Source organism: Anabrus simplex, chromosome 1, assembly GCF_040414725.1.
Source record: "Anabrus simplex isolate iqAnaSimp1 chromosome 1, ASM4041472v1, whole genome shotgun sequence".
NCBI lineage: Eukaryota > Metazoa > Arthropoda > Insecta > Orthoptera > Tettigoniidae > Anabrus > Anabrus simplex.
Window position 1 is genome coordinate 752,469,903 of NC_090265.1, and position 18,292 is coordinate 752,488,194.

The following is an 18,292-nucleotide window of genomic DNA, read 5'->3' on the forward strand; positions in this document are numbered from 1 at the left end:
ATGGTCTATTATTGTTGCCGGTTTCAACGCTATTGCGATGCACCATAAAAAGATATAGTCATCGTTATTCTCAACATTAATCACTGCTTTTTTTATTTTCAATCGCTTGAGGAAGTTTAATGTGTCGACTACCTGAATTCAAGGGGTCGAACTTTAGCACATTAATCTGAAAATGCAAAATACTTTCAAGTGCGTTATTACTAGCCCCTTCTTCAAACTTTTGAAAATTTAGCCAGCAATGTGTCGACGATGTGTTTGCGAAACCATTTCGAAATATTGTCTGAACATAAGTTTCGTCATTTTAGAACAAATATAAAATGTTTCATGAATTCCCTGATTATCTTTGAAAAGAATGAAGGAACATGCAAGACTAGCGTTTAGTTTAAGCGCCGTATGCGTAGACAGCAAAAAAGTGACTTTTTCTTCGAAAACATTATAGCAAGAGAGTAAGAAAGAATTTGGATCTAAAATATTTGATGAATTTCGTATAATGCCGCATAGAATACGCGATGAAAAACATGTATGTATAGTTTCCCAATTCATTGTCATAATTATACACCAACTCGGTTAGCACAATGGGTAGACATACTTGGAAGTCGTCACAGACACGGAAAATTCTTTCACCAAAATTTAATCACTTTAAATCGCTGATTTAGTAGACGATTGCTGAGCCGTCTGGATAATCTGTTCGATTTTTCTACAAAAAACGAAGTACAATTTTTTTAGATTTAAAAAATGTAAAAATATGAGATCGATAAAAAGATCAAAACATTCCTTAAGATGTACACGTGCAATGTAGATAAAGACTGCTTGGATGAATGACGATGAGGACGATAATTCTTGGTGTACCTAGAAAACAAGAAACAAAATTAATGTACGTCTGTAGCTTGAAGGATAGCCTAGGCGTAGAAAGAAATGTGAAGCAGCCTAGGCATTACTAAAGTGAAGTTGCTTTTTTGCAAGTTGCTTTTACCTCGCACTGACACAGATAGCTCTCATGGTGACGATGGGACAGGAAAAGGCTAGGAATGGGAATTAAAGTTCAGCGCCAGCATTTGCTTGGAGTGAATGTGGAGAAACCACGGAAAATCATATTCAGGGCTGCCGACAGTGAGGTTCGAACCCACTATCTCGCAAATACTGGATACTGGCCGCACTTAAGCGACTGCAGCTATCGAGCTCGGTAAAGTTGCTTTTTGAGGCACTTGCGTCGCACATAGTGATTTTAGGATAGGAAAGGGCTACGAGTGGGTCTCGAAGGTTATTCGGTTTGTTAACAGCTAGTCTAGCTTTCTTCACTGAGCTAAAATACATGCAACTCGAAGGTTAGCCAGATCTTCATAAGCTAGCGTACAAGCACTTGCGTCGCACATAGTGATGATAAGAAAGGGCTATGAGTAGGGCTGAGTGTTATTTGGATCGTCAACAGCTAGCCTAAAAGTAAGGCAGCTTTCTTTACTGAGCTAAAATACATAAAGCTCGAAGGTTATTCAGATCTTCAACAGCTAGCGAAGAAGTAAATTTGCTTTCCAAAAAAATGCAAGCACTAACCAACAGTTTTACACTAGGCTCACCTTAAGATGTGCACGTGCAATGTAGATGAAGACTGCAAACTGAAGAATGCTTTAGCAGATGTCACTAGAATAACGTTGACAGCAGACGATAACTTCCTAAAACAAAGAACAAAAATGATAAATAAAAAATCGAAAATAACAACAACAATAATAATAATAATAATAATAATAATAATAATAATGTGCCATTTCACTACTCCCAAGCAGGTCTAATTGGAACAAAAATGGAGTTTGAGCCATGAGAACGTCAATAGTAAAGCGTCAGTATATTCCTACATGCCAAAGGGGTACTGTTTTCGTCAGGTACTTGATGAGAAAGGAGCACAGGATGCGGTGGTAAAGAAAGACTCAAGAAGATTGTTAAAATTTATTATTGGAATATAACATTCGATTCACACTGAAGGTACAGAAGGAGAACATCATCCAGAACTACTCGAGAGGAAGAATAATATCGTTTAAACGAAGTTTAAGACATTAAATAGATAAGGATTACTGTCCACGAACTATTTTGCGAGATATCGGCACTGAATAATATTTCACTTCGAAAACTGAAACTGTCCCTACGGAATAAAAAAACTTCCGTACTACTACGTCACAATATCCGTATAAGACGACGTGTTAGCTGGTATAATTGACTTTGAGAGGCCACATAGCAGTGATATCAGCATACCGAAAGAGAAAAGAAAAACGTTTACTACCAGAGCGAAATTGAAATATTCGTAGAAACATTACAAGTCTTAGAGTAACCCAAGGATCATTTTTAAGAAGCGGTATTCCCATATGTCATATAGATTATAGGAGGCTATATGTGTAAGATGACGAGATTAACTATGCTGACGTATTGTCCGGTTTTGATTGCGCAAGAGACCAAGAACATCATGCAATAAGGAAGAGGAGGCACAGCTATCTAGATTATGGCGACACGAGATGACGGATCCAACCCATGATCACAGAGATGGTACAACAGAATATGAAAGTAATGCAAGAGGAAGTTGTGTCGCTTGGATCAAGGATATCTGAAGTACAAGGAGATGTACAAAACCTACAGAAGGAAGTAAATGCAGCGATGAACGAAAACAAGAGAAGTTTTCAGGAAAAATTGAGGAATTAAGGGCCGATTTTATATTGAGCATTCAAGAATTACAAGTTCAAGTCGATCAAGACCTTAAGGAGCTCAAAGAAGAAGTGGATGTAATGCAAGGAAAGATGAGAGAATCCGACGCTAGCTGGGAAGAAAAATTTAAGAAAGTAACAGATGAGGTGAATAGTACCAATGAAAACATACAGAAAGAGATAACACAGGCCAGAGAACAAATTAATGATTGATTTAATCTGGTAGTGGAAGAGTAGGACGAAAATAAAGTTTTAATGAAACAGCAGATAAAACGGCCGAAAGATGACTTAAATGCTATTCAAAAGGATATGAAAAATCTGAGAATTGAGAATGAAACTAGCAAAAATTTGGTATCATCCTTAATTGATCGCCAAACATTGACTGAGGATGGAAGAAAGACTGAAATAAATAGTCAATTTGAGATGCCGCAGTATAGTGTCGATGTTAATGATAATGGAACGATTCACACGGGAAATGGAACCCAAATCATTAATATAATACGAACACACGAGGATAGACCTAAGAAATTTAATGGAAATATAGGATCTAGCATGACTATGCGCGGATTTCTTAGGGAGATAGAGGAATATTTTCGAGAAGCGAAGATATCTCCAGAACGTCAATTAAAGACAATTGAGAGACATTTAGAAGGAGCACCGCTTATTTGGTACAAGGCCTTCCGATATATTTTTGAGGACTACGCTGGGTTCAAATAGGCTTTTTAGGTAAATTCTGGGGCGTTGACATTCAACAAGGAATTAAGCTTGAGTTGTATTCAAAGAAATATTCTTTAGCAGGGCCGAGCAGATTCGCTGATTACTTCACAATGCAATTCCATAGGCTAAAAGAGCTTGATTCACCACCCACAGAGGTGGATATTGTCCGTGCGATAATTAAACAATTTCCCCCGGACATACAAAGATTGCTTACTGCAGCGAATGTTCAATCTGCAGTGCAGGCAGAGGCAGTACTTAGGCAGATTGATGGCACGACAACACATGTCAGTAGTCGAATAGTAAGACACGTCGATCCGACGGTAAACGTTGTGACGCCGGTAGGAAATTAAGGAGGAGAAAGGAATGACAGATATAATGAATGCATTCAAGGAGAGAGGCCAACTACGAACGAAGATTATCGAAGAGAAGAACATCGGAATGGAAAGAATGATAGAACACGCCAAAAGAGGGTACCATTTCGTAATGAGGATCGAAGACTTCCCAGGCATTATAGAGACACAAGGTGGAATCGATACTGAGATAAATGGCCGTATCGTAAGAATAGGTACCGAGAGAATACGAGACGGTCGGATACTCATCAGGATGAAGAGACAAGCAAAGAAAGGGAAGGATACCTTGACGAATTGAGGAAACAGCAAGAAGGAAAACAGTGGGAACGAGCAATACAGAATCAGGACATAAATGCCGATTGTGTAGGTGCGACACGCCTACTGTATCAACAGGAACAAGGAAAGGAATGTACAGATAAAGTACTGAATCCGGGAGCTATACCATTTAATAATAATAATCTAGGAAACGAAGGGGTGAAAAAAAACTTCGTTTTGGAATCAACATTAGATGACGAATTTAATAGATTAAGTTTAGATTACAATCAACACGAATGGATTTTAGCAGGGACTAAATCTTGGGAATTTGAACCTGATGAATTGCTAGATGAAGATGGTCAACCTGATGGAACGAGATTAAAGAGAGGACTACATGTCATTTCTGTTACGATACTTGGTACTCGAGTGTTATCGTAATTAGATACCGGTGCGAGCATTAGTATTATTTCCAAGCTATTATTTTCGGAATTGCAAGATAAGACACACTTACTCATATTTCCAGTGGCTAACATGAAAATCAAAGGCACCAATCCAGATAAAGTTAAAAAATGTAAGATACAGACGTACTTACCAGTTTAAATCGGAGGAATTGTAATGGAACATCCATTTGTAGTGTAATTTGATCATCAGATCTGACTTCATCAGAGAGAATAAAATAATAATTGACTTAAACAAGGAAGAAATTAGAATCAGGTGTGAAGGCGAAGGAAAACAAGATGTCACAGCTAAAACAGAAAATAAAGAAACGAGTGAGCTGCAGAAAACGATGAATATTTCGATAAATGAGGCTGCATACATCACCGAGAGAATAATGGAGAGATATGATACGGAGGATGCCATGTGTGGTTGTACAATCGACAACGGAATAGGAGGAAGTCCTGAACAACAAGAGATAATTGAGGATCTGCTGAAGAAACAAAGTAATGCTTGTAAGAACCAGCCCGGAGCGGTGAAGAATTTCGAATACCGATTATTGGTGAAGGATTGGAGGCCATTTAAGGTTAAACCATACCCTATACTGGGAAATTTATGCCTGATGCCTGAAAAGTGATACAGGAAATGATCGATAATGGCATAATCTCTGAGGCACATTCTCCCTACATTACCCCGTTAGTGGTGGTAAAGAAAAGTAACGGTTCTATTCGCGTGTGCCTGGATGCGAAACAGATCAACACTAAGTTAATTCCGGAATATGATAAGGCTCCAATAATAAAAGAGATAATCAGGAGATTTAGGAATATGAAGTTTTTCACGATACTAGATCTAACTTCCTCATATTTTCACATAGTTTTGGAAAGTAAATCTAAACGGTTTACTGGTTTCATGTTTGATAACCAAACATATATTTTTGAAAGACTCCCGTTCGGAATTTTCAACTCAGGAGCTGCACTTATACGAGCTCTAGACAGAAATCTGAGACTGGAAGTCAAGGAATTCGTAACTGTCTATGTTGATGATATCGTACTAGCGACGGCTACTTTTGAAGAACATGTGGTTAAGATGGAGCAGCTGTTAGGTAATTTAGATGAGGCTGGAGTCAAAGTCAACCGATCCAAGTTAAAATTCTGCCAATCCGAGATCTTATTTGTTGGACATGTGATTGACGGAACTGGCATAAGACCTAACCCTGTTAAGATCCAGACTATATGTAATTTTCCAAAGCCCAGAAGGATTAAACATGTACCACAGTTCCTGGGAATGACGCAATTATTTGTTAGCCATTGTCCGAGATATACAGAAGTACTAGCTCCCCTGCAAGACTTATGAAAGACTAATAATCGGTGGCGATGGAAAGAAAGTCATGACCGAGCTTTTGTCGATGCCAAGAAGTTGCTGGCCAATAACATCAAACTTGGATATCCAGACTTTGATCGTGAATTCATTATCCAATCTGACACATCATCAGTTGGAGTCGGAGCCGTCTTGTACCAAGAGAATGGACGTGGAGAGAACAATATAACTTATTTGGCTTTCGTGAGCAGGAAATTGAGAATTCATGAGCTTAAATACACCACTACTGAGCTCGAAATGTTAGCGATTATCTACGCCTTACAACAGCGGAGAAAGATAGTGTACGGGTATCCAGTAGTCATTAGGACTGGTCATAAGGCGTTAACGTTCGTCGAAAGGCCACGTTATCTAGAGAGAGAGTATCACGATGGGCACTCAATGCACAATAGTTCAACTTGAAAATCGAGTTTCGCCCAGGTAAAAGTAATGTGCTAGCGGACAGTTTGAGCCGAAATCCAACGGAAGAAATTCAGGAAGTCAATGCGATCGAAATGACTCAAGAAGATGAGGAATGCCTGGAAAATTTAAAACAATTGCCGGAATTACAGCTCAAAGATTTCTCCTTAAGGTAGATTATGGAGCACTGTCGGAGGAGAACAGTTAATGATAATCCTGAAGATCAAATAGACGATTACGTACTCGCAAACGACATCCTGTACAAATGTATAGACAAAGATAGGAAGAAATTAAGAGTGGTGTTACCACGCAAATTAAGATGCGGACTTATCTGGTATATTCACAGAATGATTGGTCATGGTGGATTGGACAAATTAGTGGCCACAATAGGAGAAACGTTTACCTGGACTGGATTCCGGAGGACTATAAGCAGAATAGTTAAGACTTATGACACATGTCAGAGGATGAAGTACAACTCTACTGTACCTGCCACCGATATCTGTGATACCAGATCGCCGAAAAGAAGTGTACGCAATGGACGTGTATGGAAGTTTACCTGTAGGTAAACGCGGAAACCGTTTCGTGTTGGTTGTCCTTGAAATGATGTCAAAATTCGTGTCGCTTCAGCCCATTAGGAAGGCCAATTGCAAGTCAATTATTAGGAGTTTGGAGAGAGTAATAATACCAAAAATGGGTAAGCCGAAGTGTATAATAACAGACCATGGGACACAATTTACATCAGCTGAATTTTCGGCAGCCTTAAGAAAAATAAATACCCAGCACAGATTTAGCTCTATAAGACATCCAGAGTCTAACGCCGCTGAGAGAGTCATGAAAGAAATAGCAAAATATTGCCGGATTTTCTGTCATGAACGTCACTGGACGTGGACCTCATGTTTACCAACGATAGCTGATGTATGAACTTCACATGGCATGAATCCATTGGCAACATTCCGAGTATTATTCACATGAATGATCATCCGAAGCATCCATGGAACGACATCATCGGTAGACCAATTAAGGAGAGACCTGATGTTGAGGAAAACATAAAACAAGCCCAAGCGTGCATGAAAAAGCAGGCCGAAAGACGACTCAAGAAGCTAAGGCACAAGAGATTCCGGAAACCTTTGGAGGTTGGAACTTACGTTCTCGTCAGGAAACCGGCTATACCTTGTCCTACAGCGAGATTTTATTCTAAGTTCGCTCATCTTTACATCGGGCCGTTCAAAATCATTGAAGTACTAGATAATAACGCATACAATATACAGAGCCTAGACTCCAGTAACGTTTCTATTTTCCATGCTTCAAATCTGACACAATACAATGTTTCTATTGTCAATGAGGAGGAGATCAATCTCATAACGAATGACGAAGGAGATGATGATGTATGGGATGATTACCTGTCAACAGACGAACCGGATAGCGAGTAATGTAAAAATCTACCTAGGATTGGAAGTCAGAATACCAGACTGTATTTCAGAATAACTGTGCATCTAATTGCAAGACACATTTTGATGAGTATTCGCTAGTTATTTCCAACCATATGAGACATGGTAAAAGTCGATTTCATTGAAAGAAAAGGTTATGATTAAACTATGCATAAGTATGAAATTTCTCCTGTCATACGAAATTTCATTTTTGAGTAAGAATGTCAGAATAGTGTTGGTGAATACATTAGAAGTTTATGGTGAAATCAACATCAATGAAATCGTATTTCCGAGTACTACATGTCCAGCTGTGTCAGAAACCCAAATAACTCGCTCAACTATATGAACAACAGGCAACGGATTGAGGGTATTGGCAAAAATAATAAGCTCTAAACCCCGTGATATCTCGTTAAATTATGGTGGATAATAAATATATCGTGGCACATAATACAGAATTAAGAAAATATTACAGTTTCCTCAAGTAAAGTTTGTTAAATATCAATAAATGGCGAGAATATTAATGATAGAAATGTATCGGAGGCCATGGAATGAGTTGAATTAATTGGGCAAAGTTCAATCTGTATATGAGGGTCATAAACTGCTTATCTAGTCCGATACGATTTGATGATCGAGACTAGTGATGAAATTGTCGATTGATAACCAAAATATTATGTGGCAGATTGGTAAACGAATTCCTTTGCCGACATAATGATCATACAAGAGCGCTCCGTATTAAGAAGTCAGATGTTTTTATTGTCAAAAACATATCGAAGCTAGGAAATATGGAGAAATCTTTAAAAAGCAAACCGTCTGTTATTATTGTAATTTGTTATTAGATTTTGTTTTTCAAATAAAAGTAGACTACAGTTGTGTTGAAAACTCAGAGAGGAATAGAGCTGTTGCACACGTATTGAAAGAGATCAGACGAAAAGCTAGATCACAATACAATATTAACAGATTGCAATAAGATTAACCGTTGTACAACAAAATACGTATTTTGTTTTCTTAGAATATAGAGGAAAGTGTTGTATACGAATATTGTAAATAATATTAATGCATGTACAGATAGACTTAGGCATGGATAACATTCGTGTTGAGATAGTGTCATTATGAAGATATTTTAGTCCAATTTGTGTTTCGAATATATATTAGAAGGATTCGAAAATCATAAATGTACGTAATTTAGAGTCATCAGCGATCATATTCTTATGTTGAGCACAGTGTTCGGAAAGGTAATTGTGATGTTATTATGATAATATTGCGTTAACATGGTGATGAGATTAGTAGTCTTCGTAATGTGAAGTGCCTGGGTATATTTTCCTAATAAAATGAGAATCCGTTGAGCATGACATATATGTGATGTGATAAAGTGTTTATTGATAGGATCGTCGAAATATGTAAATGGTTGATATTATATGAATTGTGAATGTGTCATTGGGATTATTCATTTTATAGAATGATGCGATGTAGGGGTCCTGATGAGATTTATTGTTGTAGGAATTGATATAGTCATGCGTGTGGATTCCATATTGCTATAATGAATGGTAATTACTTAGGCATGAAGCGGTATTTACAATGATATTTCAAGGTATTTCGAGAACACTGATAGTATGATTGTCTAAATTATATTAATTAAATACAGTATAGATACTTACGCGCAATATTGGATTGACATGAGATCTTCACGAATTAATAATACCACATAGTTAAGAACCATGTCACAAAAGGGTGTGTATGATCTTCATTTATATATGGTGAGTAAATTAATTCCTCTTGCTAGCTGGATTTGTTTTGTAGACCATTGAACTTGACGCTTAGAGCTGATGTAGTTTTACAGGTTGAACTCGCGGAGGACACCAGAGCTGCAGAGTCATCGTAGTTTTGAAATTATTGTAGTTGGTGATGATTGTGTTTTCAAATTTACATTATTTAGGTGCAGATGGCGGTGGAGCCCAGAAGAGATCAAGTTCATTTCTTATTCGCTCAATGTTATTGATTGATGGATTACGATGTTGTCATGCTATTTGATCATTTTCTTGACCGGTATGATATCATTAACATAGGTCACCGGTGCGTTCAAGTTGTTAGGTAGACTTTCAACAAATTAAGCGATGATTTAAGTATAATAACGGGATGTTGAGGCATTTATTTGAGTCAGAATAGGCGTGCCAAGCCAACAAGAATTAACGATTTCTAACCATCAGATTGAAGATAAACGTGGTGAATGATGGACTCATTTCCATTTAAAGCCTTCAGCATTGTGATATTGATTTTCTTTTGACTTTTTCCGATTAAATCAATAGTATCACTGATGTATGAGAAAAATATTGACAAGAGTCAGAAGTTAGACATTTTATTTTTATTTAATTAACGTAACATTCAATCACTTCTAGTATCCATTTGTGTTTTCATTTTTATTAATCTTGTAGCTGTTATTTAAAGTAATTTATAGTCATTAAACGGAAAATCCTTCCATGAAAGTTATATTTTCGGTGTTCTCATTTTTCATTTTTTTATAGTATAAGGAACGTCATGATGATAACTTAGATTAGGATGGCAATTAGTAATCGTCTTCTCGCGTTAGTCGAACCAATATAAATCCACCATGCGATCCTGTGACCCAACTCGATGAACTTTCACGTCCCTTGAGTGGAGGCTCATGTATCTCCGCGTGACACTGGCCGAGGCGCAACCTTAACATTAAGAACCCTGAACTGAGAGATTCGTGAAAGGTCACAATCCAAGACGTGCGATCCAAAGAGAATCTTGGTCAGCGTGTGAACGAGGGAAGACCCCAAATCTTTTTAATCACATTCCTATTCGGCACCAACGATGGGCCGAAGAAACTCGCCGATAAACAATAAAAACAAAAACATTGTCGGTACGCGGATACAAAATCATGGACCATGACTGAGACAAGCCGACAAACTAGGGCCCCGAGCTGGAAATTGGGATCTTATCTTAGTGTTACTAAGAGTCCAAATGCTACTTGAATGAAATGCTAAATGAGAAAAACAACAAGGTTTATTCAATCAAGGTGAATCAAATTTAAAAGGTGAATTAAATTAAAACAAGAATAGTGATTTAAGCAAATACATACGTAGAACATTCGCCGGCGTTTGGGTAGTATGCTGGCCATTTACAAACTAACATTTCAAAATGTTTCCACATCATAATTTGAAATTACTCAACGCAATCACACTGAGGGTAAAACCTTTCTTTTTTATTTTGAATATTCAAAGACAATTTCTAGTCATTGCGAAACAGAGCCACGAAGGTCACACATTCCTGGGGATATGTTATTCCTCGAAAACATGGAATTCCATCCACCCGCATACACCTTATCTTTTTTAAAAATCTATCACATTCGTTATCCGCCCCCGCATCAAGGAATAAGCAAGGGTAAGATATGTTCCGAGAGATCTAGGAAGTTAAAAAAGGAGTAAACGAGCTCATTAATCAAAGACCAAACCAAATAAATGACTGAGGTCAAAACTCTGCGAAAAACGACGGGAACAAATAAATCAAACGAGTTGACACCATAAGGAAATAATATAGTGAGAAGCCAACACGAGTACAAAACTACAAGACTAGAATGGGCATAAAAGGATAAAATGGAAATGAATAATCGAAATGGGTTATCGATATGACACATGTACTCCAGTACTCACATACACTGCCATTCATTCCGGCACTGATATTCAAACGTAAGACAGGGCACACAGATCCAGGAGTAAAATAACATCACAAATACCGCTAGCACAAGGTCATGCAAGGGTCACTCAGACGGAACAGGAACGTGCGTAAGAAGTGTGCACGAGGAATACGGCAGCAAAACTGTGTAATCCAACGCACCAAAGTATTCCTATCGCGACCGCAATTCGTACAAGGCGAGAGTGTTCTCACGATAACACGAAAGGCAATCACAATCTGATGCTTCATGGCAAGCGACAAAGCTGATACAGTTGTACTGTATAGACTGGACCATCTCATAATCAAAAAGCACATCAATCAAGTACCAAGATCACATGCACACAGTCCGTTCATACAACAGGGTAAATATTGCATATCGAAAATAAGAAGAAGACAAATTTAAATAAAAGAGAACTTACAAATACAGGAGCTTTCAAGGAGTCAACTAATACCTGGAGCTATCAAGGACTCGAACAGAAAAACAAAGGATAGTTGCAGATACGCCTAAAGCGTTTAAAAACATTCTGATCAATCAGAAACGCTACTCCAACTTGCAGGGAAGCTATTTTTCTCAGTGTTCCCCAAAATAACAACAACCAACACAGTCAAGGAGATAAAAGATTCCCGGGTGGCAGGAAGTTTGACCTTCGGAGACCAACACCGAGATGTCCGCCATCTCGCGTACACACATGGTATTATTTAACTCATACGAAGTGAAGTGGCAAGATGCCATTACAGTAACACAATAAGACTATAACTTTGTTTGGAATAAATTGAACTAACATGTCACACGATAATAGCCAATGCAAATGGCTCATCATCTCACTGCCCCGGCTTAAAATGCGCCCTTATTTGATGGTCAGTCAAGGCGACGCATTTTATAGGAGGTTTTAATCTCAATTTCAAAGCGCGCGCTTTAGGTTAACATTAAAAATAGCTAAAACTACTAACTTTGCGTTATGTACATGGTAATAACCAAGGGATGTGGTGATTGAGAATAGATTTATAGTCCACTTCACAAGGGGTCCATACACTCTCAAGTAACACCGTGCTGATAGAATCAGTCTCTTTCATATTTCGTTTACTAGCATTGGGATAAATTAGCAGTTCCATATTCCATCTTGGTCGATAAACGTTTGTGAAGGGAAATTAAAATTTGTATTGTTCCATTCGAATTTTCTTTTCTTTTTTTGCATACCGAAATCCTTCTTTGTTATAGCTTCCCTTTTTTCCTGAAAAAGAGAGGAAATTTCAATACACTGTTATTCCTTCAACAATCAAATTAAAATATTACAACACAAAGGCATAATATAGATCAAGTATGAGGATTACACGCATCGCCGATGATACTGAACCATTCTGTTCATTACATAATAGGCGATATCTAACGCAACTGTAATATTTCTCAACATGACGCCAAGTATAAGGGCGCGATGTAGTATAGAACGCGGAAGCTTGGAGGTGGTACCCTAGGAAGGGTGTGACCAAGCATGAGTGGAGTAGAAGGTATGTTGGAAAAGGAAAGAGAGATAAGAATTTGTTTTGGGAAGTACCATGTCACCTTAACAACATTTAAAGCGGGAATAATCAGGTTCACCACGTCACGGGAATCGAGTGATATCTCCTCTACCTGAGGGTTTTCCAGGATAATAAAATGATGAAAATTATCTCCAGAATTTTAGGAACCGAATGTTATGTTTAACGCCATTAATAAGGAAAGAAATTGATAACTTCGCATTAACCCAACCACTGTAGGAAGTTGCTTAGTCGCTGCATACCAAACTCAAGAGTGTTTAGGGGGAGTTCACCAGGCGTGGCTTCGCTTTTTGCTCCCTATATGAGATGAGAGATAGGCAGGAAGGCACCTCATTCGACGGTAAGATTGCTGCCGGTGAGTGTCGCGGGTCTGTCTGCCTTATTGCGCCATAAACCATTGTCTAAAACAAAGACTAAGATTACTTATGGAGTGTTTGAGATAATTTCATTTGAACTGTAGATATGTGAATAATAGTTTAATATTGATATCAGATTTGATTCGCCATACTGTGGTCATGAGCGTGTAATTATTCGATTTGAAATTTTGCCTATGGCAAAGACTTCGTCACAGGTGCGGTACGGGTCACCTCGTAGTAGGATTTAAATCGTCAGTAGACTGTAATCTGCGAACTGAAATTATTTCGGTATTTCATAAGAAATCACGTGTGTAGTTAAGTTAGAATAATCAGTTTAACTCAACGAATTGGCTATGAACTCATGTATAAGTAAGACTAGATACACCCCAGTGCGGGTTTCATTTTTAACACTACACTAAATGTTGTCTTAAATTCAGTACGTTTCAAACTTGAATAGTGTATGCAGGAAACGGCGTTTGTGTAACGACTGTGCTGTGCAGGTTATTAACTAAACATCTCATTCGAGTAAGTGTCGTAACGCGTTCGAGGCCGAGTGCAAGAAATCTTCAAACTGGTCTTCGGGAAGACACCTTCAGAATGGAGCCCCCTACGGTGATCGGAACAAGAGGATCGACCCAGGACGACATCGTCACGAGGCTTGGCTGAAATGGCATAGCCGAGTCCTGAAGGAGGGAGGAGAAGGCCATCGAATATGAGATAAGTGAACCAAACTTGTAAGCAAGTGGTAGAATTAGAGACAGTTACGCAGAAAGTTAGCCATTAATTATGTAAATAGTAGTCAGGTAAGCCCTTGGGCAATTAGAGCAAGACGTAGTCAAGACATAGGAGTCTATCATGCTATTTGGTTAAGATGATTTGAACACACTTACGTTTTTATGTACATAACTTATTATTGGGGAATTTGCACCGTGTGTTATTTTACGGGTGATCCAGAAGCTAGGAGTAATTTAAGGTTGTTTATCTTAGTGTTAGGTCAGCACTTCTCTATGTTCCGTGACTTATATTTTGCTAACGTTGCTGTTGCATGATGCATGTGCACGATTTATCTAAAAGTTTCACTACGAGTAAAGTCTGTTGGGTGTATAGAAACCATGTTGTAGACCACGTCATCAAAATTTATGACCAAGTCTCGCATTGCATAAGTTATAACTCGAACCAAGGGCTAGAGAGTGTGAAGTCGCGCCATGTGTGAGAGCGCTGTGTTGTTATGAAAAAGATCAGTACGGGATAGCACTATATGCAGTAGACCCGCAAGCGGTCTGGAAATCCAGCCTGATCTTTAGAAAGGGAGTAGGTTCCCTACTTATTGTAACAATTGTGTACCGGCTCATATGTCATATGAAAGTCCTTAAGTGTTGTCGAGTCCAGAAATGCAGTGGGGACGAGGTCAAGGTTAACGTGGTTTACGATTTTTGTGCGGCGGGGAACCTTCACATTCCAGACAGCCACGGCATTGGCACAGATACTGCACCCCAGGCCGGGAGTTATTTGTGACAACGATTTTTTTCTTTTTCCATTTGATTGTTCATATTGGTGTGTATTTGAATAGGTGAAACTTTTTGTACTAGTAGATTTGACCTTGATTATTAGATGGTCTCGTAACTGTCAAGTTTACCCGGAGGATGTGAGTTCACACTTCTATGATTTTTATGTGAAATCGGGCAACAAGTAGCTTCAGTGTTTGGTTATATTGTAGTTGTCTTTTATAGCGTTCAGTGTTTCTGTTTATATGTAAATATCTCCCAAATGTAAAACTTAATAGTAAATTTATTTCTGCGAAACGTCCCTAATCCTAGCACCATGTTTTTATTTTTGTAGGTCCAATGGTTATGTTCACGGAAGAACTTTCTAACTGGCTCATTCATCCATCCGTCAGTATGTCGACATCGTTTTATTTTTATCCTTGTAAATTATAAATGTAAGCCCTTTATGGCATTTTATCTGCACCACGTGTTTGGCATGTTGTAAAGAAGTATTGTTACGACAAAGATATATGAATTGACTATGCGTTGTCAATTACATAGCCAAATAATTACAGATTTCCTCATTTACAAAATTAGATTATTAGAGTAGTATCCCTGTCCAATTATACTCTCGTCACAAGAACCCGAAATGCCCATCCGCCGGTTGAAGCTATGCAGGTGTATTTTATTTTATGGACAGATAAGCAGGTAAGTTATGTAACCCACTATTGTTTCTTGTGTTTGATCTATATATTTCGCCCTGAAGGGTATATTAATTGGCGCCCAATAGGTGTGTGGCGAGAGTGGCGTATGCAGACGTTATTAACATCTACTGTAGGATATTAATTGTGTCCAAAGTGCGTAGCCTATATCTCAAAGCAGGACGCTAAACATATCCAGTGTAGGATATAAAGTGCGTCTGAATAAAATGGACCATTAGTTATGCGTTTTCTTTGATAAATGAGGAACATGAACAGAGGAACCATTAGTTTGGTGTTGGATATGTTCACTTTTTAGTACGTTATTAAGCAACGGCGAATATTAGCACATCTAATTGATGTCGGGAACAGCAAAATGCTTTCCTAAACATAGTCATGATGACTTCTTTCAGAATTGTGATCACGAAATAAGCCGTTTATGTATGATTGCCCTGCTGTTTGGATTAGGTTAGGTAATGTCAAGATAACCTCAGTTTTGGACATTAGGAAAGGTCTGTATTGCAGGAGATATTAGCGATTTGTGGCTGGATAAGGTATGCCATGCGTATGGCAGGTCAAGGCGTTGATATTAAGTGCAACATGTTACACCAGCTGTATGTTTCAACAGCAAAGTTTTTGTGCCCAGTGATAGATATAGGTTTTAACGTTTCATAATTTTAATTTTGGGCTATGTAATGTGTCATTTTCTTATTTTTCAAAATTCCGTTATTCTTGTGGTTGATAGATGATAAGACAAAGCATAAGTTGAAGGATAAATAATGATATACCGCATATAGCGATGATGACGTGCTGATAAATTCCCTATACTCTCTCCGAAAGGATTGGCGTATTCTTATTAAAATAAATGTCGCTAACGTTGGAAGGACCGTGGGAGAAATTTGAGGCAAAATAGCGTGTATAGAGACACAGCTTACCGAAATTAGTGAGGAACAGAATGCGGAAATAGCGTGTATAAAGACACGGCTTGCCGAAGTTAGTGAGGAACGGAAAGTGGAATTAGGGCAATTAAAGACACAGGTTCCTGACGTAAAAGCACAGCTTACTGAAGCAGGTGAAACACAGTTGATAAACACTAAATACCAATTAGATCGGTTAGTGGCCAGTAATCAGCAGATACCAGTTAGATTGGTAGAAGCAGGTAAGAAAGTTGAAAATACGCACACAGGCTAGCGAGAAGGATTTCGAGAACTCAGTTGAGATTAAAAGAAAAGACAAGGCGACACTACCTACTCAGATAACTAGCGAGGGGAAGAGACGAGCGCGTGTGTCTGAGATGACTAATATGGCAAAGATGGCAGACGAGGTAATAGCCTCCAGGGAGGAGAGTTAGAAAGGAAGTCGAAGGCTGACATGGTTGATTTAGTGAATGAAGGAAGTCAAGCTAAACAGTAAATACAGCAAATGGGTGCAGATTTTAAAGCATACATAAAGCAGCTTTACCCACACAAGAATGCTAGCCGAAAGAAGGAAAGGAAGAAAGGTATGCAATTTACGATGAGGAGATGTTATTCCGGAACGCAGCGAGGGTCGAATGGGAAGTCGAGACGACGAAGAAGAAAGAGGCGACTGTATGGAAGGAAAATTAGATGGTTACCAGTACAGCATTCACGACGTGAGAACAGATTACGGAAGAGAGTACACCAGTATCATTTTTGGAAGTCCGGTAGAAGGAGGAAGAAGAAAACGAAAACTTTGAAATCTAGGCTCAGGGAAGTGGAGCCAGGGGTAATAAATTATAGCCCCATGTCGTTGAATATTATTGCTAAAGCCAAAATGAAAACAAATGAGACTCATAGTAAGAAATAGTCTAGTAAAAGCTGTTTATCAGGTAAATGAATTTCATCCTAGGTATAATTCATGTAAATAGTATAACTACAATCAGTAACGCAAGAGACCTGGAAGTTACGTGACCAGTGAAGACTAATACACCCAAAGAAGAAGTTGAGGAGGAAGAAGAAAAAGAATACGTTGCAGGCGCATAGGAATTTGTAGAGATGCAAGACCGAGAAAATGAAGACCTTAGCAATAACCCGAGTGAAGTACCCTCAACGTTGTAAGAGGAGAAGTCTTGCCGCAGAGCAGCTTAGTAAATGAAACAGTTGAACTTGACTGCAGTGAGTGTTTGGGACATCAAAGACAATTCTTAGCCTTCCTAGATGCCTATTATGACGTGAGGAAGGAACGTGAGGAATTGTTGAAGCAAGCTATGAAAACCCACAGGATGTCTCGGAATGAATGATGATGGATACACAGGCGTTAAATATCAGACGTAAAAATACAAAACTGGGTTTTTCGTATCTTTCTTTAGAGTGTGGGGTAGCAAATGAACCATTCTGTTCATTACTTAATAGGCGATATCTCACACAATTGTAATATTGAGCAACATGACGCCAAGTATAAGGGCGCGATGTAGTATGGAACGCGGGAGCTTGGAGGTGGTTCCCCAGGAAGGGTGTGACCATGCATGAGAGGAGCAGAAGATGTGTTGGAAAAGGAAAGAGAGATAAGAATTTTGTTTTGGGAAGTACCATGCCACCTTAACAACATTTCAAGCGGGAAGAGTCAGGTTCACCACGTCAAGGGAATCGAGTGATATCACCTATACCTGAGGGTTTTCCAGGATAATAAAATGATGAAAATTATCTCCAGAAATTTAGGAAACTAATGATATGTTTAACGCCATTAATAAGTAACGAGATTCATAACTTCGCATTAATCCAACCGTGAGAAGCTGTTTAGTGGCTGCAAACCAAACTCAAGAGGGTTTGGAGGGAGTTCACCAGACGTGAGTAGTATAAGTGGAGAGTTCGGCCACCACCTCCGCCTCCGGTTCTCAGGAGAGGTCTCCACCTCCCGCGGG

The 18,292-nt window shown here is 38.7% G+C and overlaps 1 long non-coding RNA gene across 1 annotated transcript in view; it reads right to left on the bottom strand.

Annotated features, from left to right (window-relative positions):
- Positions 1–730: 730 nt before the first annotated feature.
- Positions 731–18,292, bottom strand: part of LOC136873081 (uncharacterized) — an 88,227-nt gene continuing 70,665 nt past the window's right edge. The window contains exons 2-3 of the long non-coding RNA XR_011018254.1: positions 1,575–1,670; positions 731–849 (exon numbers count right to left, since the gene is read on the bottom strand). This is a non-coding gene — a long non-coding RNA (uncharacterized lncRNA). The remainder of the gene's footprint in view (positions 850–1,574; positions 1,671–18,292) is intronic.